Below are 23,771 nucleotides of genomic sequence, written 5' to 3' on the forward strand. Positions count from 1 at the left end.
GACCATCCTCAGGCCATGGATTACTCACACACACTATTGACAATCCTCAAGCCACAGGATTATTCCTACACAGTATTGACCATCCTCAGGCCAAGGGTTATTCACACATAGTATTGATGATTTACAGGCTACAGCATTATTCACACAGTGTATTGACCATTGACAGTCCAAAGGATTATTCACACACAGTATTGACCATCCTTAAGCCATGGGTTATTCACATACAGTATTTATGATTCACTGGCCATAGGATTATTCACAGACAGTATTGACTGCCCTCAGTCCACGGGATTATTCACACACTGTATTCACAATTCTCCATCCACAGGATTACTCACACACAGTATTGACCATTCACAGTCCAGAGCATTTTTCACACACAGTATTGACCATTCTCAGGCCAGAGGATTATTCACACACAGTACTGACAATCCTCAGGCCACAGGATGATTGCCACAGTCTTTACCATTCACAGGCCACAGGATTATTCACACAAAGTATTGACCATTCTCAGGACACAGGATTATTCACACCCAGTATTGACTGTCGTCAGACAACAGTATTTTTCAGGCACAGTATTCATCATCCTCAGGCCACAGGATTATCCACACCCAGTATTGACCATCCTCAGGGCACAGGGTTATTCACACACAGTATTGACCATTCTCAAACCACAGGATTGTTCGCACACAGTGTTTACTACCCTCAGGCGATAGGATTATTCACACGGTTTTATTTGCAAACAATATTGACCATGCACAGACCACAGATTATTAACACAGTGTATTGACAGTACAGAGGCCACAGGATTATTCCCACACAGTATTGACCAGCCTACAGCCACAGCATTAATGAACACGCTGTATTGACGATTTACAGGTCACAGGATTTTACACACTCAGTATTGACCATCCTCAATCCACAGGATTATACACACATAGTATTGAACATCCTCAGGCCACAGGATTATTCACACATAGTATTGAACATCCTCAGGCCACAGGATTATACACACACATTACTGACCAGCCTCAGGCCTCAGGATTAATCGCACACAGTATTAAACAACCTCAGGCCAGAATAATATTCACACACAGTACTGACTATCCACAGACCACAGGATTATTCCTACACAGTATTGTCCATCCTCAGGTCAAAGGATTTTTCACACACATAATTGATCATCCTCAGGCCACAGGATTATTTTTACACAATATTGACAGTACACAGGCCACAGGATTACTCACACACAGTATTGACCATTCACAGGCCAAAGGGTTATTCCCACACAGTATTGATCATCCTCAGGCCACAGGATTATTTTCACACAGTGTTGACCATTCACAGGCCACTGTCTTATTCACACACAGTATTGTCCATCCTCAGGCCAAAGGATTATTTACAAATGTATTGATAGTACACAGGCCACAGGATTATTCGCACATTGTATTGACGATCCACAGGCCATAGGATTATTCACACACAGTATTGACCATTCAGAGGCCACTGTCTTATTCACACACAGTATTGGTCATCCTCATGCCAAAGGCTTATTTACAAACAATATTGACCATGCACAGGCCACAGGATTACTCACACATAGTATTGACCATTCACAGGCTACAGGATTATTATCACACTGCATTGACCATCCACAGGCCACAGGATTATTCACAGTATTACCTATCCTTAGGCAAAGAGTTAGTCACACACAGTATTGACCATCCTCAGGCCGCAGGATTATTCACACTGTGCATTGACCATTTACAGTCCAAAGGATTATTCACACACAGTATTGACCATCCTTAGGACAATGATTATTCACACACAGTATTGACGGTTCACAGGCTACAGGATTATTCACACACAGTATTTACAATTCACAGGCCATAGGGTTTTTTACACACAGTATTGACTGCCCTCAGGCCACAGGATTATTCACACTCTGTGTTGAGTATTCACAGTGCACAGGATTATTCACACACAGTACTGAATAACCTCAGGCAGCAGGATTAATTTCACAAAGTTTTGACCATCCTCTGGCCAATGGTTCTTCACACACAGTATTGACCATTCACAGGCCAGAGGATCATTCACACACTGTTTTGACCAATCTCAAGCCACAGGGGTATTCACACACAATATTCAATATTCTGAGCCCACACGATTATGCACACACAGTATTGACAGCATGCGGCCACAGGATTATTCACACACTGTATTGACATATGTCAAGCCACAGGATTATTCTCACACAGTTTGAACCATCCTCAGGCCATAGGATTATTCACACACAGAATTGATCATCCTCAGGCCACAGGATTATTCTCACATAGTATGGATCTTTCTCAGGCAACAGGATTATTCTCACACAGTATGAACCATCCTCACGCCACAGGATTATTTACACACAGAATTGACCAACCGCAGACCACAGGATTATTCTCACACAGTATTGACCATTCTCTGGCCACAGGATTATTCACATACCATATTGTCCATCCACATGCCAAGGGTTATTCACACACAGTACAGGCCACACAAAGTAAGAGCATTAGTGGTGCGCGGAGGAGCAAACAGAGATGTGGAGTGTTGTTGCGACTGGAAAAGGGCCTTAAAAGGATATTACAGTGACACGGTGGACTGTAGTTATTGTGAAAAACTACAGAAATAGTGATTATTGTACTGAGTGCAGGATGAGATTATTGAGATTCAACTTGTTATCAAGACTAGAGCAATTTACAAATAGGAAGAATTATCAGTATTGGAGTAGGGATCAAATTAATAGTGGGATTGTGGGCGGGGTTAAGGTTACAGAAATAAGAACTTTTCTGGGAATTACAAGCATTCAAGGCCCTGGCACAGATGAGTTGGACTGAAAGGTATGTTTCCTTGCTGAATGACTCCATCTCATGACAAAAGTCAGCGTGATAGGGGGAAATATAGAACAGAAAGATCCCAGGATTCAAAACCATCTCCTTGGGGGAGGCCTGCTTTCCCCTCTGTTGCTTTGGTCCTCACTAAGACAGCACAGGCCTGGATTGATAACTGTCAACTTCCTATATTGACATGGGAAGGCTCAGTACAGCAGAGATGAAAGTAAACAAGAGAGTGGGGATTGAGCCTGGGACCATCACACTCTGTGTTCACCCTTCAACTCTGTATCTATGTCATGTCCTCCATACCAAAGATCGATCGCTGAAATGCTCTCTGCTCTGTTCACTGTGAGTGGTCCTATCTCGCTGCAGGATTTCTTGAAGGCTCCAGTTCTCCCTACCCTTTGAATGAAATGTATCCCAATCTGCTTTGGGAGGTAAGGGAGGAGATTGCTGGGGCCCTGGTGGATATATTTAATACATTGCTGACCACGGGTGAAATGCCAAATGACTGGAGGATAGCAAATGTGGTTCCTTTGTTCAAGAAGGGCAGCAGGGATAGGCCAGGAAATTACAGAGCAGATAGGTCACCCCATTAGATGAACGATGTGTAAGATTTGGAAAGGGTTCAGTGGAGATTTACTAGGATGTTACCTGGTATGGAGGGAAGATATTATGAGGAACTTGAAGCTGTTTTTGTTCGAGAGAAGACGTTTGAGATGAATTAATTGAGACATATAAGATAATCAGAAAGTGAAATGGATTGGACAGTGAGAGCCTTTTCCCTCAGATGGCGGTACCTAGCATGAGGGGGGATAGCTTTAAATTGAGGGGTGAAAGATATATGACAGATGTCAGAGATAGTTTCTTTACTCAGAGTAGTAGGGGCATGGAACAAACTGCATGCAACAGGAGTCGATCTGCTAACCTTAAGGGTATTTAAACGGTCATTGGATAGTCACATGGACAAGAATGGAATAGTGTTGGCTACTTGGGCTTCACATTGGTTCCACAGGTTGGCGCAACATCGAGAGCCGAAGGGCCTGTACTGTGTCACCATGTTCTATGTTCTAGAGGGAATAAATATAAGGCGAGAGGGGAAAGACTTAAAAGGGATTGGAGGAGAACATTTTTCACACAGAGGATGGTGCAGGTGATAGAGAAAAGTACAATAACAACATGTAAAAAAGATTTGGGTCAAATGCAGGGAAACGCGACTCGGTCAGGGACTCTGGTCAACATGGACTAGTTGGATCGAAGGAACTATTTTCGTGCTGCATGACTCTGTCTCCAGTTATTGGAGGAGGAGACTACCGAGATAAGGCATGTTGTTGAGGCTGAAGCAAGTTACAGAGATAGGATGGTAGTCTGGAATGCAGTACGTTTCAATTATGGGGAGGGACTGTAGAGAGGGGAGGAGGCGACAGAGCTAAGAGCTGTTACAGGAGTTAAAACTTATTGAAGGTACTGGTCCACAAGACATGCCATAGATACAGTGTTGGGGGAAAATACAAAAACAGAGAGATCCCAGGCAGCATTCCATCCCTCTCGTGGGAGGCCTGCTTTTCCTTCTGTTGTCCAGATGCTCACCAAGACAGCACAGGCCTGGATTGAAAACTGGGAACTCTCGATACTGTGTCAGTGCAACAATACTTACAGTGGGAGTGGTGATTGAGCCTGGGGTGTGTCTGTACTGTGCTCCCCCTCCAGCACTGTATCCGTGTCATGTCCTGTTAGCTGATGTTTGGAGCCCTCTCATTGCTCTCTGCTCTGTGCACTGTGAGTGATCTTACCTCACTGCAGGATTTATTGAATGCTCCAGATCTCCCTTCCCTTTGTCACTCTGGCTGACCAACCATCTTCAATAAGGTGATGGAGGAGACACCCAGCAATTGGGAAGTCTATTGAGTCAGGAACTTACTAAATAGCTACAGAAGACAGAGAAATAGACAGACTCTGAAATTAGGGTAAAGGAAACACATGCAGAATGGTAATAATTGCCACACTGACCTGGAAAATCCCAGTCTCCATCCCTGGCCGGTGCTGCTTCGTCTCTCTGGAGAGGAGATTTCTGTTGGCTCAGGATCTGGAGTAGCTGCAAGAGTGAGAGACACTGACAGAGGCAGCAATTAGACCCTCGTGGTGAGGGATACCAAACAGAGAGATACTGAGTGATATCAGCAGAGTGCAGGAAGATTTCAGGAGCAAACCATTATGTAAGAAGAAGGAGTTTTGATTCATTTTGCTGCTGGTGTCAATGCTCAGGAATGGGAAACCTGGGAGAAGGCAAAGTGATGGCCAGGTGGTATTATCGCTGTGCTATTTATCCAGAGACTCAGCCAATGTTCAAAACTCACCATTGTAAATAGGAGAATGCATGAGTGCCGTGGGGACTGGAGAAGGTTACAGTGATATCATGTGCTCTAGAGGTTGGAGGGAGGTGCACAGATGGGGAGGTTGGTAAGGACTCGAGAATGTTAGAAACAGGGTGGGCTGTAGGTTCTGGACAAGATGATAGAGATGAGGATTTATGGAGCTTTTTTGAGCACAGAGACCATAACTGTTAGCTTCAATGACATTATGGAAAGAGATAAGGATAATGAAGAAGCTAAGTATCTAAACTTGGGGAGGCCATTTATCATTAGATTACCACTGTCACTCTATGTTATCATTAGACTGGCAAGCCTCGACTGCAAGGAACTACACTTGTTGGAGTCTCTATTTGGAACACGGGAGATGTTTAATGTGATGCAGTGAGAATTCAGAGCAAATGTGTTTTGCGAGGAATGAATGGCTCAAACAGCACATCTAGCAAATACTGATCAAGCGATATTGTGAGTTTGATAAAAAAAACTACAGTGCAATAGAAACAGACGAAGCCATTCAAAAGTCTAGAGTGTGTGGGGCAGGGAGGTGGGGGGAGGGGTGGATGCTGGGGGTGGTGGTCCTTAAAAATGAACAGGCAAACAACGGTCACAAAATATCCTTAGCAAATAATGTTAATGAAAATCCACAAGGTATTTAATAAGTACAGTTAGAGTAAGAGGATTCCCAACTAAGCAGTGGGGCCTGTTGGAAACCAAAGGGACAATCTGTGCATGGAGCCAGAGGAAGTGGGTGAGGTCTGCAATGAATACTTCCCATCTGTATTCACACAGGAGCAAGGCATTGTAGCCGGGGATGGTGAGGTTCTGGAACATACTAAGATCAATGAGGAGGAGGCGTTAAATGTTTTCACAGGCAAAAAGGTGGAGAAATACCCAGTAACAATAAAATATATCTCCGGCTGCTCTGGGAGGTAATGGAGCAGATTGCTGGGGCCCTGGCGGATATATTTAGTACTTTGCTGGCCACAGATGAAGTGCTGAACGACTGGAGGATCACTAATGTGGTTCTTTTATACAAGAGCAGCAGAGATAGGCCAGGTAATTACAGAACAGATAGTCTGACAGCAGGGGGAGGGAAATTATTGGAAACAATTCTGAGGGACAGGATGGATCAACATTTGAAAGGACAGGAATATATTAGGGATTGTCTGTATGGATTTGCTTGAGGACTGTCCTCTGATATTGATGAGGGCAGTGCAGATGATGTGGGTTACATAGAGTTCATTAAGGTCTTTGACAAGGTCCCACATGGAAGGCTGGTCCAAAAGGGAAGAGCCCATGGGATCCAAGGCAAGTTGGTAAATTGGATCCACAATTGGTGGAGGGTTGTTTTTATGATTGGAAGCCTTTGGCCAGCGGATGTACCACAGGGATCTGTGCAGGAATCATTGCTGGTTATTATGTACATTAATATCTCGGATGTGAAAGCAGAAGGAATCATTAATAGGTTTGCAGATGACATGAAAGGTGAGGGTGTTGTCCACAGTGAGGGGGATGGTCTCAGGCTGCAGTCTGATATCGATCAGATGATAAATTGAGCAGAGTAATGGCAGACAGAGTTTACTTCTGATCACTGTGAGGTAATGCACTGTGGGAAGTCTAATAAGCAAACCGTATACATCATGAATGGTAGGTCCTCCTGGAGTACTGAGGAAAACAGGGACCTTGGTGGGCAAGTCCCTGGATGTCTGAAGGTGTCAGCACAGGTAGACAGTCATCATGTAAGTGGCCCAACTGGAGAATGGGTCTAAACCTGATCTCCCCTTGAGGTGTTAGTGGGGGAGCACTTTGGAAAGTCACCACAATTGTATTCGTTTGAAAATAGCGATGGAAAAGGACAGGCCTGGTCCACAAGTTCAAGTTATAAAATGGAGCAAGATAGTATTAGTCATGAATTTTAAAAGTAGATCTGGGGAGGCTATTTGCAAGTAAAGGGAAGTCTGGCAAGTAGGAATATTTTAAAACCGAGATAAAAGGAGCATTCAGTGCCAGCATGTTCCTGTTAGTGTGCAGCTCAATGCTGACTGAATTAGGAAACTCTGGCTGAGTTTGGAGGCTGTGGTCAAGAAAACAGGGGGGCACATAACTGGTTGACTCAAGTGAATCCTTTCAGGAGCATCGGGGCTGTAGAAATACACTTAGGATGGAAATCAGGAATGAAAAAGGGGGGCATGAGATAGCTTTGGCAGAGAAAGTTAAGGAAAATTGAAAGAGATTCTACAAGTGCATTAAGAGCAAAAGAAGAGCTAGGGACAAAACCGGTATCCTTAGTGATCATTGAAGCCAACGATGTCTGAAACTACAAGATCCGAAACAAATATTTCACTTTGGAACTACTGTGGATAAAGATTGGGGCACTCGGGGGACTAAACAGTGTTTGACCTGACTACTATTGGAATACTGTGTGCAATTCTGGTCTCAATGCCATCGGAAGGATGTTGTGGAACATGAAAGGGTTCAGAAGAAATTAACAAGGATGCTGCCAGGGTTGGAGGGTTTGCTCTTCAGGGAAAAGCCTGAATAAGCTGGGGCTGTTTTCACTTGAACATGGGAGGCTGAGGAATTACCTGATAAAGGTGTTTAAAATCATGATGGTCATCGATAGAGTCAATAGATAAGGTCTTTCCCCAGGCTGGGGGATTCCAAACCGACAGGGCATAACTTTAAAGTGCGAGGGGAACTTTTCAAAGGGGCCTAAAAGAAAACTGGCTCCCGCAGAGTGTATGGAATAAGCTGCCAGAGGAATTAGTGGAGGCTGATAGAAATACATTTAAAAGGAATGTGGATGGGTATATAAATAAGAAGGTTTGATAAAGGTGTACAAGATGATTAGGGGTTTAGATAGGGTTGACCGTGAGAATCTTTTTCCACGTATGGAATCAGCTATTACGAGGGGGCATAGCTTTAAATTAAGGGGTGGTAGGTATAGGACAGATGTTAGGGGTAGGTTCTTTACTCAGCGAGTCGTGAGTTCATGGAATGCCCTGCCAGTAGCAGTGGTGGACTCTCCCTCTTTATGGGCATTTAAGCGGGCATTGGATAGGCATATGGAGGATAGTGGGCTAGTGTAGGTTAGGTGGGCTTGGATCGGCGCAACATCGAGGGCCAAATGGCCTGTACTGCGCTGTATTCTTCTATGTTCTATGTTTTAGAGGGATATTGGCAAAAGTCTGGCAAATGTGACTAGATACGTCATGCAGGAGTTGGTCCGAAGGATCTGCATCCATGCTATACATCTCTATGACTCAATGTCTTGAAATGAGTCCACATTATAGAAAAGGAGGTGCTGGAGGTTTTAAAACACAGGTAGATAAATCCCCAGGACCTGACCAAATGTATCTCAGGACATTGTGGGAAGCTGGTGAAGAAATTGTAGCGCCCCTAGCAGAGATATTTGTACCATAGAGAGCTATGTGTGATAGGCAGGTAGACTGGAGGGTGGCATTGTGGATAGTGAAGAAGGTTTTCTGAGATTACAAAGGGATCCTGTTGAAATGCGTGAGTGGCTAAAAAACTGTAGATGGAGTTCAATCTGAATAATTGCAAGGTAATGCATTTGGAACAACAAACACGGGCAGGACTTATACAATTAATGGTAGGACCTTCGGTAGTGTTGTAGAACAGAGGGACCTCGAGGTATAGGTACATAAACAGGCTGGTTAAAAAGATGGTTGCCACACTTGCTTTCACTGCTTTGGATATAGGAGTTGGGAAGTCACATTGAGATTATACAGACCATTGGTGAGTCCTCTTCTAGAATACTGTGTTCAGTTCAGGTCACCCAGTTATCGGAAGGATATTATTAAGCTGGAGAGGGTTCAGATGACATTTACTGGGATGTGGCTGGTTATGGAAGATTTCAGTTATAAAGAAAGGCTGAATAGGTTGGTATTTTTTCATTGAAACCTGAATGTTGACAGATGACCTCGTAGAAGTTTATAAAATAATGAGGGGAATAAATAGAATTAATGGGAGTTGTCTTTTCCCAAGGATAGGGGAGTTTCAAGACTAGAAGCTACATTTTTAAGTGTAGGAGGAGAGACACTTAAAAAAAAGACGTGAGGGTCACATTGTTACACAGAGGATGTGGAATGAACTTCCCAAGGAAGGGATGAATGTGGGGACAATTACAATGTTTAAAAGACATTAGGATTAGTACAGGAATAGGAAAGGTTTGAAGGGATATGATCAAGGAACAGGCAGGTGGGATGAGATCCGTTTTAGAGTATGGTTAGTGTTAACCGAACAGTGCGGTATGACTCTCTGACTATGATTATAATATTGTGTCATTAATTAAGAAAGGCTGCAAGAGGAAGCCAGGAAACTACAGACTGATGACCAGACATCAGGGTGCGTCACTTGTTGGAGATCATTCTGAGAGGTAGGACTTACATGGCATTTGGAAAGACAAGGACTGATTACGGCAGCCAGCATGGCTTTGTGTGAGGGAAAACATGTCCCACAAACTTGACTTGAAGATAGATGAAGGCAGAGCAACAGACGTTGTTTCTGGCTTCAGCAACCCTTGGTCAGGGTGTAGCATGATACATTGATTAGTAAGGGTAGGTCACAAGGGATCAGGGAGAGCTAGCCAACTGGATACAAAATGGGATGACAGTGGGAGACAGAGGGTGGTGGGAGAGGGTTGTTGTTCAGACTGGAGGCCTCTGACCAACAGTGTGCTTTCAGGATTGGTGCTGGGACCACTGTTGTGCACCATTTACATAAACAATTTGAGTGAAAATATAGGAGTCCCTGTTAGTATGTTTGTGGATACCAAGATTAGTGGAAGAGTGGGCAGGGAATATAGTTATCGAAGGGGATGTTAATCAACTGGGTCAGTAGATGGAAATGTGTTGCTGGAAAAGCGCAGCAGGTCAGGCAGCATCTAGGGAAGAGGAGAATCGACGTTTCGGACATTAGCCCTTCTTCAGGAATTCCCGAAACGTCAATTCTCCTCTTCCCTAGATGCTGCCTGACCTGCTGCACTTTTCCAGCAACACATTTCCATCTCTGATCTCCAGCATCTGCAGACCTCACTTTCTCCTCAACTGGGTCAGTAGGCCAAGGAATGAAAGATGGAATTTAATTCAGGTGTTGGATTTAGTTCAGACAAACCAGGGAGGACTAATGCAGTTAATGGCAGGGCCCTGGGCAGTGTTATCGAACAGAAAGAGACCAAGGGATGCAGTTACATTGTTCCTTGGAAGTGACATCACAGGCGGACAGGGTGGGGAAAGCAGCATTTGGCACACTTGTCTTCATTGGTCAGAGCATTGAGTACATGAGTTGGAGATATTTGTAACATTGTCATCAATATTTCTCCTGGGCAGAGGAGGCCACGGGTTGACCTTATAAAGGTTTATGAAACCATGTAGGGCCTAAGTAAGGTGAAAAGCCAACGGTATGTGAGTCCAAAGCTAGAGGCATAAATGTGAGGTGACAGAGCAAGGATTTAAAGAGGGAGCTGAGGGGCAACATTTTCCACAGAGGATGGTGCATAGATGGAATGGACTGCCAAAGGAAATGGTGAAAACAAGTACAGTTGCAACATGGAAAAGACACTTGGGCAGGTACATGGAGAGGAGAAGATTTGAAGGGATATGGGCCAAACACAGGCAAATGCAACTCATTCCATTTCAGAAACCTCGGCCGAAGAGTCATGCCCCACAGAAACAGACCCTATGTCTTCAGTTGTTGGAGGAGGAGACTATCAAGACAAGGCATGTTGTAGAAACTGACGCAAGTTACAGCGATATGGATGGGCAACTGGACTGGAGGTTTCAAATATATCAAAAATTGGTGAGAGGAGAGGAGATGACAGAGATAGGAACTGTTATAGGAGTTAGAATGATTGAAGACACTGGTCCACAAGACGAGCCATAGATACAGTACTGGAGAGGGAAGAGGGAACAAAAAGATCCCAGGCAGCATTACCACCCTCTCGTTGCAGGCCCGCTTTTCCCTCTGTTGTCCTAATGCTCACCAAGGCAGCACATACTTGGTTTGAAAACTGGGAACTACCGATGCTGTCTGAGTACAAAACAAAACTTAAAGTAAAAGGTGGTGACTGAACCTGGGGGTGTCTGTACTGTGCTCGCCCTCCACCACTATATCTATGTCATGTCTTGTTTGGAGCCCTCTCAATGCTCTCTGCACTGGAATGATCTTACCTGGCGGCAGGATTTATTGAGGGTTGCGACCTCCCTGACCTTTTATCTCTCTGACTGACCAACCATCGTCCCAACCAGCAGTTGGCAAGTGTATTGAATCAGGAACTCCCCGAGTACCTGTAGAAGACACAGAAGTAGGCACAATGGGAAATTAGACTGATGCTGTGAGGGCTATACATGTAGAATGGCACTAAGCCCCACATAGATCTGGAAAATCCCAGTCTCCATTCCTGGCCTGTGCTGCCTCATCTCTCTGGAGTGGAGAATTCTGTTGGCTCAGGATCTGGAGTAGCTGCAAGAGTGAGAGACGCTGACAGAGGCAGCAATTAGACCCACACAGTGAGGGACCCCACGTGGAGGGATACTGAGTGATATCACCAGAGTGCAGGATTAAACAATTGTGCAGGAAGAAAGGGTTGTGATTCATGTTGCAGTGGGATGTGCAACCTGTGAGAAGGCGAAGCGATGGCCTAGTGGCATTATTGTGAGGCAATTTATCCATAAACTCAGCAAATGTTCTCTGGACACAGGTTCAAATCCCACCGTTGCAAATGATTGAACATGAATTAAATGCTTCAAAAAAGATGCAATTAAAAACCTGTGAGTATTAAACAATTGCTGATGTTAAGAAAAATCCATCGGGTGCATTCCTGTCTTTAGTGAAGTAATCTAAGATGGGACTGGGATATCTCAGGTATTACAGAACACCAGCTGAGGGAGGGACAGGACAGGCAGCTCAATGCACCAGGAGACAGATGACTGTGAGAGGATATTCCTGCGGGAACCGCCCAGTGAAGCTGTGTTCGTGGAATTAATCAATAACAATGGTCTTCCTTTTCCTCTGATTGTTCTCCAGTCCCCGATAGCCCCGCCCTCCTGCACCTTGACCTCCTCAAGATGGCGGCCCTCAGGCCCGCGCTCCCACTTCCCTCAAACAAATGGCGGCCGTGACCCTGGGCCCCTTCCCTGATCAGAGACCGCCACCTCCTTACCCGGGCTTTTTTTTCAACCTGTATTGTCTCCGCTCCTTTCTCCCAGAGAGGCCCCCTCACACGGGCTCTGAGCGCCGCTCTCTGAAGCCGATCTCAGCCGCTGCCGGAGAAAGCAGCTCCATGTCTCTCTCTCTCTCTGTGTCCTGACCAATGTAACACTGCGCATGCTCCACATGGAAACCAAACTGCGCGTGCGTCTGAGATTATCGGTGAGTTGATATATAATATTCATATCTGCACAGGATCATGGGTGAAATATTTGTCATTAACAACTGTTCTGTCAAGTTAGAGACATAGAGGTGTCTAGCATGTAAGCAGATTGTTCGGTCTATCTTAACCATACCGGCCAGGTATGTAAATTATCAATCGTTCTTAGAGTTTGAAAATAAGTTTCTTACTCTAGTTGTGTAAATCGATTAGAAATATGTACGTTATCAGATTTACATTTCAACTACTTCTTAAAATCTCGATTCGGAGATGCCGGTGTTGGACTGAGGTGTACAAAATTAAAAATCACACAACACCAGATTATAGTCCAACAGGTTTAATTGGAAGCACACTAACTTTCGGAGCGACGCTCCTTCATCAGGTGACACAATCACCTGATGAAGGAGCGTCGCTCCGAAAGTTAGTGTGCTTCCAATTAAACCTGTTGGACTATAACCTGGTGTTGTGTGATTTTTAACTTCTTAAAATCTCACATTGATTTATGAGAGAGGTTTAATGCTCCACTATGGAGTGAAAATGATCCCAATCGTACAAAACAGTTTGCTTTCTGACCAATCATTCCCCGAGAGTGATTTGACCCCGCTCCTCACTCACTCTGGTTGGCGGACCGGCCGCTGTTCGGTCCTCCAGTTCCTCCCCTTCTTCCCAATTGCAGCCTTGACTCAGGCGTAACTCAGCAGGCTGAAGGACAAGGGAAGTGAGAGTCGATGCCTTGTGATGTGGTGAAAATATCCCGAATCTTGGACTGAGAGACCTGAGTTCAATTCACAGCTTGTGCAGGTGTGTGTAATAACAACTTTGAACAGGTTCATAAGGAAAAACAAGGGAAGTCAGGAACAGATTAAAACAAAAAGAAAATGCATACAATGTCGTGGGGCTCTCAATGCTCAGATGATTTTAGTCTTTACCAAGTGTTTCAGGGCCCCAATGGGTCCCAGTACAGACTGTTCCACTCCTCGTGCACAGCCAGATACTACGATTGTGGGGCAAAGTGTTGTGGTGGGATATGGAGGTGCTTTTCTGAAAGGCCCTCAGTTTTGGAGGTGAAAATAGATGAAAAGGAGCAGGGTTTTTGTATGGAGTTACCTGTTCCCCTCCTTTAGCAAATAGAATAAAAGAGAACCCTAAAGTTTTCTATAGGTATGTGAGGAATAAAATGATGATTAGGGTAGGAATAGATCCAATCAAAGACAGAAGTGGGCAGCACCTTATTATTGCCCTGACTCTACCTCATACATGTTTGGTAGAGATCAGTGACGTTTCGTAAGCCCACAATACAAGATCTGTCACTCTGTTTAAGACAGCAGAAATCTCTTGTAGCACAAGAGTCACAGAACAATACAGCGCAGAACAGGCCCTACGGTCCTTGATGTTGCGCCAGCCTGTGAACTGTTCTCAGCTCGTCCCTGTACACTATCCTAAAATCACCCATGTGCTTATTTAAGGATTGTTTAAATCTTCCTGATTTGGCTGAGTTGTCTACATTAGCAAGTAGTACATTTCACACCCTTACCACTCTGAGTAAAGAACCTGCCTCTGACATCTGTCTTAAATCTATCACTCCTCATTTGCAGTTATGGCCCTTGTGCACACTGACATCATCATCCTAGAAAAACCCTTCCATTGTCTACCCTATCTAAGCCTCTGATCATCTTGTATGTCTCTATCAAATCCCCTCTTAGCCTCCTTCTTGCCAAAGAGAACAGGTTCAAGTCTCTCAGCCTTTCCTCATAAGACCTTCCCTCCAGACTAGGCAACATCCTGGTTAATCTCCTCTGCACCTTTTCCAATTCCACCACGTCCTTCCTGAAATATGGGCACCAGAACTGCACACAATATTCCAAGTATGGCCGCACCAGCGTTTTGTGTATTTGCAGCATGATATTGCGGCTCTGGAACTCAATTACTCTATGAATTAAACCTAACACACCGTATGCCGTGGGTGGCACCTGGGTGGCAACTTTCAGGGATCTATGTACAAGGACTCCAACATCCCTCTGCATATCCACACTACCAAGAATCTTTCCATTGACCCAGTACTCTGCCTTCCTGTTATTCTTCTCAAAGTGCATCACCTCACATTTAGCTGCATTGAACTCCGTTTGCCACCTCTCAGCCCAATTCTGCAGTTTATCGAAATCCCCCTGTAACACTCTTCCACACTGTCCACTACTTCACAGATTTTAGTGTCGTCTGCAAATTTACTAATCCATCCACCTATGCCTGCATCTAAGTCATTTCTAAAAATAACAAACAGCAGTGGTCCCAAAACAGATCTTTGTGGCACACCACTAGTAACTGGACTCCAGTTGAATATTTTTCATCAACCACCACTCGCTGTCTTCCTTTAGAAAGCCAGTTTCTAATCCAAACTGCTAAATCACCCTCAATTCCATGCCTCTGCATTTTCTCCAACAGCCTACCATATGGAACCTTATCAAAGGCTTTACTGAAGTCCATGTATACCACGTCAACTGCCCTACCCTCATCTACATGCTTGGTCAACTTCTCAAAAAACTCAGAGGTTTGCGAGACATGACCTGCCCTTGACGAAACCATTATCTGAAATCAAATTGTTGTTTGCAAGATTATTATAAATCTTATCTCTTATAATCCTTTCCAAAACCTTTCCTACAACAGAAGTCAGGCTCACTGGTGTATAATTACCTGGGTCATCTCTATTGCCCTTGAACAAAGGCACAACATTTGGAATTCTCCAGTCCTCTGATACCAAACCTGTAGACAATGACGACTCAAATATCAAAGCCAAATGCTCTGCTATCTTCTCCCTAGCTTCCCAGAGATTCCTCGGATAAATCCCATCCGGCCCAGCGGACTTGTCTACTTTCACTCCTTCTAGAATTGAAAACATCTGTTTCTAACTAATCTCGATCCTTTCTAGTCTAATATCTTGTACCACATTCTTCTCCTCTAAAATATTCTCCTTTTCCTGAGTGAAAACCGATGAGAAATGTTCGTTAGCACCTCTCCGATCTCCACAGGGTACACACTCAACTTCCCACTTCTGTCTTTGATTGGATCTATTCCTACCCTAATCATCATTTTATTCCTCACATACCTATAGAAAACTTTAGGGTTCTCTTTTATTCTATTTGCTAAAGACTGCTCGTGTCCTCTCTTTGCTCTTCTTAACTCTCTCTTTAAATCCTTCTTAGCTGATCTGTAACTCCCCATCTCCTCATCTGAATCATCTTGCCTCATCAACAAATAAGCCTCCTTCTTCTTCGTAACAAGAGATGCAATTTCTGTAGTAAACCACGGTTCCTTTATCTTATCACTTCCTCCCTGCCTGACAGTGACATACCTATCAAGGACATGCAATACCTGTTCCTTAAACCAGCTCCTCATTTTCATTGTCTGCATCCCCTGCATTTTGCTACCCCATTCTATGCATCCTAATTCCTGCCTAGTCGCATTATAATTGCCCTTGTCCCATCGATAACTCCTGACCTGTGGCATGTACCTGTCCCTTTCCATCGCTAAATGTTTTATAAATTCTCAAGGATCGGGTTCGCAGGAGAGTAGTCTGACACAGACCAGGAGAAAAGAACTGAGAGACGAGTTTGCTAGAATATAAGTATTTTATTCCCCGCAGTGTCGCCTCAACCAGGTCTCGTACTTACAACGGGTCTGGTTTATACTCACTCTACATGTTACCGGAACTGGGAGCCGTCAGTTCTCGTAGAGCGGTTGCCAACAACCCACGCTCGGCGGTTAAACGTAACCCAGAGCAGACTCTACCGAACTGGGGACTTTCCCAGCTTATATACTCTTTCGAGATCTAAACATTCATGCGAACAACAGGGCAAGACTCTTTACGAGTTTCAGCTGGAACCAATTAAGCTTGCAACATCCTGTTTGACAGTGTCTGTTCCTTATCAAGGCTGGTAGCATAAACACCATAAGCAACACATTCCATTCCGGCAACATATTCATGCGAACAACAGGGCAAGACTAAGCAACACATTCCATTCCGGTTACATACAGATAATAAGATCCACACATGTATTGGGACATAATTTTAACCCTTTCACCACATTCCACTGATTGGCCCAATACATGTGTTACATCATGCCCATATATATCTTTTCCAACAAGCGTCTACGTACACGCCAAATATACAAGCAAGTCAGGATATTACAGCATGTTACGATCACCAGGACTCCTACCAGGATCGATAACAGATAGGTCTGATTCTGCCATTGCCACTGATAGACATTTGAGAGGCATCCCGAGAACGGTACTGTGGGAAGCATGGGATGCGGGTTTTTGGTAGCCACACAGAGTGTGTGTGGCCCAATCTGCCACATAATGTCCCTTGAAGCTTCAACAGTCCATTCACACAGGGCCGTTCCCTTAGTCAAACAAGGGTCTCGATATCTGTCCATCAGTAGACAAGCTTTACCTTGATCAGTCTGTTCACAGGCGGACAGATCATAGGTAATATTGGTATCTGGGCTAAACCACTGCCCCTTTGTTTTCAGGAAATAGTATCCAGAAGACGTACTCACCGGTAATACATAATATTGACAGACCGTAACAGTTCGAGTTACATTCATGGTAACAAAATGCCCTCTACACATAGTTGTATTACACCATGTTTTCTCTGGATGTGTCATCATCCACAGTTTCTCGGATACATTCCATATTCCCCTCCAAGCTTGTACATTAGGGGATGTTACCGTGCGCAAGAATCGTTCTTTCTGCATCTGTGCATGCAACATGTTAATATGACAGGCAGTCCAATTTAACTGAGCTGTAATGTTCTCAAACAGTTCCTGGGTGGTACCCCAGACATCTAGTTCCCATTGCAGGGATTGTATCAATATTTTAGCTGTTTCTCCTTGAGTCATCATTACGGATGGCATCCATCTTCCAATAGTGTGTAGTCCTTGTGAGGTGGCTTGTCCCGTGTTAGATAATTTAGTACGGGTTACCTCAGAGTCAATAGCATTCGAGATACCCATAACAATTCCTGCACCTCCCAGCAGAGTGTCATACCATGCACGCCGCCTCCTCTTATGTTGGCATTCTGGGATAGCCGGCAGCCGCACCTGCCAGTGAACATCAGTGTGCAGTACTGCCTGGGCCATCTGCTGACAAGTTGACATAATGGGAGCCAACTGTGTGCGGTGCGCGTCAGAGACGTTAGGGCGCACCAAGATCAGCCATAACATTCGAGTCCGGTTTTGAATAACTGTTCCATTGCTGATCCAGATGTCCTCATCTCCAGTCGTGATGTTCCATCGTGTCCCGTTTGAGCTTTCACATTCACGAGCGGTTATATTCCAATGACACATATTCACCGTTGCATTCAACATCAATGTACAGTTAGGGGTTATCAAAGTTACATTTCTCCCCTTATAACATCGTACACAAGTATACATTTGACAATCACTCGTGAGATCTAAAATTGTACACCATTGATTTGCCGCACACTTAAAATCATCTTGCTGTCGTTCCTCACTACTAATTTTCCAACCTACATTTTGTTTCGATAAGGGTACCAACGACTGAGCTGGCACACTCCTCCAGACTGATTCCCCAGGATACATAATGGTGACCAGACTGTCTTTTCCTTGGGCTATGATCTCTGCCAGTTTGGGGGCACCAGTTGTCTGGCGTACCCATACCTTGGCACCCTTAGTGTCAGTAGACCCAAATCCCCCCGTCCCACGCTCAGTAACCTTAACGGGAGCTCCCGTCTCTTCCACCGTTGTAAGGTTACATGGTTTAATAACTAATTGTGCTATTCTGTCTCCCTTCTGTATCACATAAGGTTCAGATGTGATGTTGACCAGGACTACTCCCAATTCTCCTTGGTAGTCCGCGTCAATTACTCCTGCCATTACATCAATCCCCTTTAGTGACAATCCCGATCGCGGGAGGATATGCCCATAGGTTCCAGGGGGACAAATCAATCCTAATCCGGTCTTAATCACCGTAGGTTTTTGTTGGACCAAAGTCTGTGTAGTTAACGCTCGTAAGTCCAGTCCAGCCGAAGCCGGTGTGGCCCTTACGGGAATATTAGCTTCCTTAGCAAATTTCCACATTTTAATAGGCTGTGCCTTTGGGGTATCACACACCCGTATCATCCGATTCAAGGGCGTCACCCCGTTTCCCAATGGGCGGTTATTAATTTGCTTTACTACCCGAATCAATTGTTTCTTCCAACCTGTTAAATTATTACATCCTCCTGCCTTTCGCAGGGAGGATTTTAGAAGCCCGTTCATTCGTTCAATAAGTCCCACAGCTTGCGGATGGTAGGGCACGTGATAAATCCACTCCACATGGTTATCATGACACCACTGCTTCACCATCCCTCCTGTGAAATGGGAGCCATTGTCACTCTGGACCTGTATGGGCAATCCATAAAATTGTTCGATCAAATCTAAACACCGTAAGGTAGCCTGTTGGTTGTTATGTCGACAGGGATGGGCTACCAAAACCCCAGACATAGTGTCCACAGCTGTACATATATGGTTACATCCTTGTGAGGAAGGTAATGGACCCACAAAGTCCATTTGCCAGCTCTGTCCCGGTCCCTCTCCTCGGTGTATATGTCCCATCATATGTTGGGGCACTCCCTGCCGTTGATGCTAACACTGCTCACACTGGTTTACTGCAGTCTTAACATCATCTACCATAAGATCTATTCCTCGGTCTCAAGCCCATTGCAAGGTTCCTTGCACTCCCCAGTGCCCAGCCTTAAGGTGTGCCCATCTAGCTAGGTCCACTGAGGTGCCCCTTTGCACATTCATGGTTCGGACGATACCATCCACATATCGATTATGTAGAGCTTCCACATCATTTCGAGATGTATGGGCATCTACGTGGGTGATGTATATAACCAGGTGTTGAGCTTTTTCCCATATATCTTCCCATAACTGTTTACCCCATACTTCCCTATTTTGGATCATCCACTGATTGGCCTGCCAAGTTGGCATCCATTGTGTCATGCCGTTAACCACTGACCAAGGGTCAGAAAACAAATAAACTCCCATGACCCCCGCTTGCATGACCACCATATGTACTGCTTTTAATTCTGCCCACTGACTACTTTTCCCCTCGCCTAGTTCTTCTAGGGTTATACCTTGTTTCGGATTAAAAGCGGCAGCTTTCCATCTACGTTGTCCTGCCTTCCATTGGGCTGACCCATCTACAAACCAAGCCGTGGTTTGTTCATCCAGGGTCAGTTCATCATACCGTTTGCCCATCTTGACGGGTGATTCTTTATACTCAATCACCTCAAACCGCTTTTCCTCTTCCTCAGGGGCCTCCGCCACTTGCTCATGCAGGACTGACACTCCCTTTTGTCCAGTCCGCACTCTTTCTGACACGTACCATTTCCATTTGATAATGCTGCTCTCTTGGGCGGTTCCTATCCTGTGGGTAATGGGGTCACTGAGTACCCACGGGAGGATAGGAATAGCTGTTCTCATGATCACTTCATGTCCAATAGTTAGAGCTTCAGTTTCCACCAAGCTCCAGTAACATGATAACAATTGTTTCTCAAAGGGGGTGTATCGTTCCCCTGCTGGGGGCAATTTCCGGGACCAAAATCCCAATTCCGCAGGAGGCTGAGCCCACGGTAATTCATGCATAATTGCCTCCCCCTGTTCATTCCGTATGGGATTCCCTTCCCCATCTAACATTACTTCCCGCTGCACCGGGAGGCGTCTCTGGACTTGTTTTCTCCTAACTACTGGTTTAGCCTGGAGTACGGGTGGGTCATCTTCATACTGATCATCTGAATCTCCCCAAATATTTCCGTCCCAATGGTCGATATCCCATCGATCCCCATTATTTAACTGGGCTACAAACGCCCGTACTTGTACTGGGTCCGGGGTTCGAGGGACCTTCCGTTTCTCTTTCCGTTTCTTAGCAGACAGATACATAATAGTTCGTCCTGCTAGTTCAGTTAATGCTGTCAATTCAGCCTTTAACTTCATAATTTCCTACCTCAACATAGAGGCATCTCCCGAACTGAGTCCCTGCTCATGTTTCAGGAGGGCTAATTCTGCTTCAGCTTTTTGGCGCTTGTCTGACTGTTGTCTACAAGCCGCCGCACATGCCCACATCCTCCGCTGTACCCCAGGCAAGGGGTTCTTCGGCAGGACTGGGATCCTCTCAAGGGTAGACAGCAGCGACACTGGGGTTCCTACGCCCTCGGCTTCCCAGTTTTCCGGTCGCCCCCCACCATTCCTCAAACAAACTGCCACGTCATGCCACGGTCCCTGCCATCCCGGGACGGTTGGGACCTCCACAGTTTGTTCTTCTGGTTTCTTAGTCCTTTTCCCAAACATTGTTCTGTATCAAAATCTCTCCCCAATTGCGATTGATCCTGCCGACTACACCAAAAATGTTTTATAAATTCTCAAGGATCGGGTTCGCAGGAGAGTAGTCTGACACAGACCAGGAGAAAAGAACTGAGAGACGAGTTTGCTAGAATATAAGTATTTTATTCCCCGCAGTGTCGCCTCAACCAGGTCTCGTACTTACAACGGGTCTGGTTTATACTCACTCTACATGTTACCGGAACTGGGAGCCGTCAGTTCTCGTAGAGCGGTTGCCAACAACCCACGCTCAGCGGTTAAACGTAACCCGGAGCAGACTCTACCGAACTGGGGACTTTCCCAGCTTATATACTCTTTCGAGATCTAAACATTCATGCGAACAACAGGGCAAGACTCTTTATGAGTTTCAGCTGGAACCAATTAAGCTTGCAACATCCTGTTTGACAGTGTCTGTTCCTTATCAAGGCTGGTAGCATAAACACCATAAGCAACACATTCCATTCTGGCAACATATTCATGCGAACAACAGGGCAAGACTAAGCAACACATTCCATTCCGGTTACATACAGATAATAAGATCCACACATGTATTGGGACATAATTTTAACCCTTTCACCACACTAAACTAAAAGTATCTGAATTATGGTCACTCTCTCCAAAGTGCTCACCTAAAACTAAATCAAACACCTGGTCTGGTTCATTACCAAGCACCCGATCCAATGTGGCCTCCCCTCTTGTCGGCCCTTCAACATACTGTGTCAGGAAACCCTCCTGTACACACTGGACAAAAACTGATCCATCCAACGTGCTAGAGTTATAGCATTCCCAGTCAATGTTGGGGAAGCTAAAGTTCCCCATAATGACCACCCTAGTACTTTTGCTTTTACCCAGAATAATTTTGCTAATCCTCTCTTCCACTTCCCTGGAACTCTGTGGAGGCCTATAAAAAAACTCCAAGCAGTGTGACCTCTCCTCTCCTGTTTCTAACCTTAGGCCAGACTACCTCAGTAATAGCGTCCTCATCAAAAGTACTCTCAGCTACCATTATACTATCCTTGACTAACATGACTTGCATGGACCCATCGCAGTGCTTCAAACTCCATGAGGCAGCCATACTGTCTATGACAGACAGATTCAGCCTGGAACCTCCTTTGTCCTTAAGACCTTATACACTGCCTGCACTCCTCCGTTTCCCCTTTGCATGTTCCCTTTCCAACCCACCCCACCTGCATCACTCCACAATTGGAGCTGTCAAGGGCAGAAGTCTGTCAAATAGCCTCCCTAACCTTTTCTATCCTCCTTTAAGATTTTTTTTTAAATCATTCTCCTGAATCAATGTTTTGATCATCCATGAAGCACCTTAGGAGATTTGCCATTGTGAAAGATTCCGTACAATGCAAGTAGTTGTTATTTTTGCCGTACATTAGGAGAAACAGGAATGATGCATTCAAAACTCTAACAAGAAAGTCACTGATAGGCGCAGTGTATAGGCCACCAAATAATAACATTGGGATGGGCAATAAACAAAAAAATAACTGATGCCTGTAAAAATGGTATGGTTATTATCATGGGTGATTTTAATCTACATGTAGATTGGTCAAACCAGCTCAGTCAGGGTAGCTTTGAGGAGTTCATTAGGTGTATCTGTGATATTTTACTTGAACAGTATGAAATGGATCTACAAGGGAGCAAGCTATCCAAGATCTGGCCCTATGCAATGAGACAGGAATAATTAGTGATCTCAGAGTTAGGGATCCTCTCGGAAGAAGTGATCACTGTATAGTTGAATTTAATACATATGGAGAGTGTGAAGATAAAATCTAATACCTGGGTCCTGTGCTTGGACATTGGGAACTACAATAGAATGAGGGAGAACCTGGATAATGTAGAGTGGAAACAAAGATTTTATGGTGGGACAGTTAATGAGCAGTGGAAGATTTTCAAAGACATTTTACAAAGTCCTCAGCAAAGGTATATTCCAGTGAAAGGGAAAGACTGTAAGAAAAGGCGTTCTCTGTGATGGGTATCTAAGGAAAGTGATCAAATTGAAAGGCATACAAAGTGGCCAAAACCAGCATGAAACTAGAACTGGGAAAACTTTAACTGTCAACAGAAAGCCACAGAAGAGCTGCAAAGAAATGTAAGATAGAACATGAGAAAAATAAACTAGCACAGACTATAAAGACAGATAGCAAAAGTTTATATAAACAAACATAATGAGAAAAAAGTGGCTAAAGTAAATGTTGGTCCTTTGGAAAAAGAGAAGGAGCATTTAGTTATGGGATATCGCAGTGGAGGATACTAATATCTTGCCAGTAATTAACAAAGAGACAAATGTAGGTGAGGATTTGGAAACTATCATTATTACAGAACAGCTAGTTTTGGACTGTTGGAGGTAATTGAGCTAATAATAGAAAATTCTCCTGGCGCTGACAGAATTTGTCCCAGGGTACTAAAAGAGATGCCAGGAGAAATAGCTATTGCACTGACAGTAATTTTCCAAAATTCACTGGACATTGTGGCAGTCCCAGCAGATTGGAAAGCAGCAAAAGTGACACCACTATTTTAAAAAGGAGGTGGACAAAAAATGGGGAATTATACCCCAGTTAGCTTCTTCTCTGTAGTGGGAAAGATGCTTGGGTCTATTATCAAGGAAGAAATAGCAGGGATTCGATAGAAATTGTCCCATTGGACAGACACAGCATGGGTTCATGAAGTGCAGGTCATGCTCGACAAATCTTTTGGAATTCTATGAAGACATTTCAAGCAAGGTGGACAACGGGAGCCCAGTGGATAC

General features: G+C 44.6%; 1 long non-coding RNA gene and 1 pseudogene across 1 annotated transcript in view; both read right to left on the reverse strand.

The window, feature by feature from the left end:
* LOC122546520 (uncharacterized) overlaps positions 1 to 12,538 on the reverse strand; it is a 51,612-nt gene extending 39,074 nt beyond the window's left edge. Inside the window, exons 1-3 of the long non-coding RNA XR_015751940.1 lie at positions 12,429 to 12,538; positions 11,437 to 11,553; positions 4,887 to 5,152 (exon numbers count right to left, since the gene is read on the reverse strand). This is a non-coding gene — a long non-coding RNA (uncharacterized LOC122546520). The remainder of the gene's footprint in view (positions 1 to 4,886; positions 5,153 to 11,436; positions 11,554 to 12,428) is intronic.
* Positions 12,539 to 16,741: 4,203 nt separating this feature from the next.
* On the reverse strand, positions 16,742 to 21,043 carry LOC148142772 (uncharacterized; annotated as a pseudogene).
* Positions 21,044 to 23,771: the final 2,728 nt, after the last annotated feature.

The sequence above is a fragment of the Chiloscyllium plagiosum genome, unplaced genomic scaffold (genome assembly GCF_037043375.1).
Source record: "Chiloscyllium plagiosum isolate Xiang-an unplaced genomic scaffold, Cpla_swu_hap1 HiC_scaffold_28, whole genome shotgun sequence".
Taxonomy (NCBI): Eukaryota; Metazoa; Chordata; class Chondrichthyes; order Orectolobiformes; family Hemiscylliidae; genus Chiloscyllium; species Chiloscyllium plagiosum.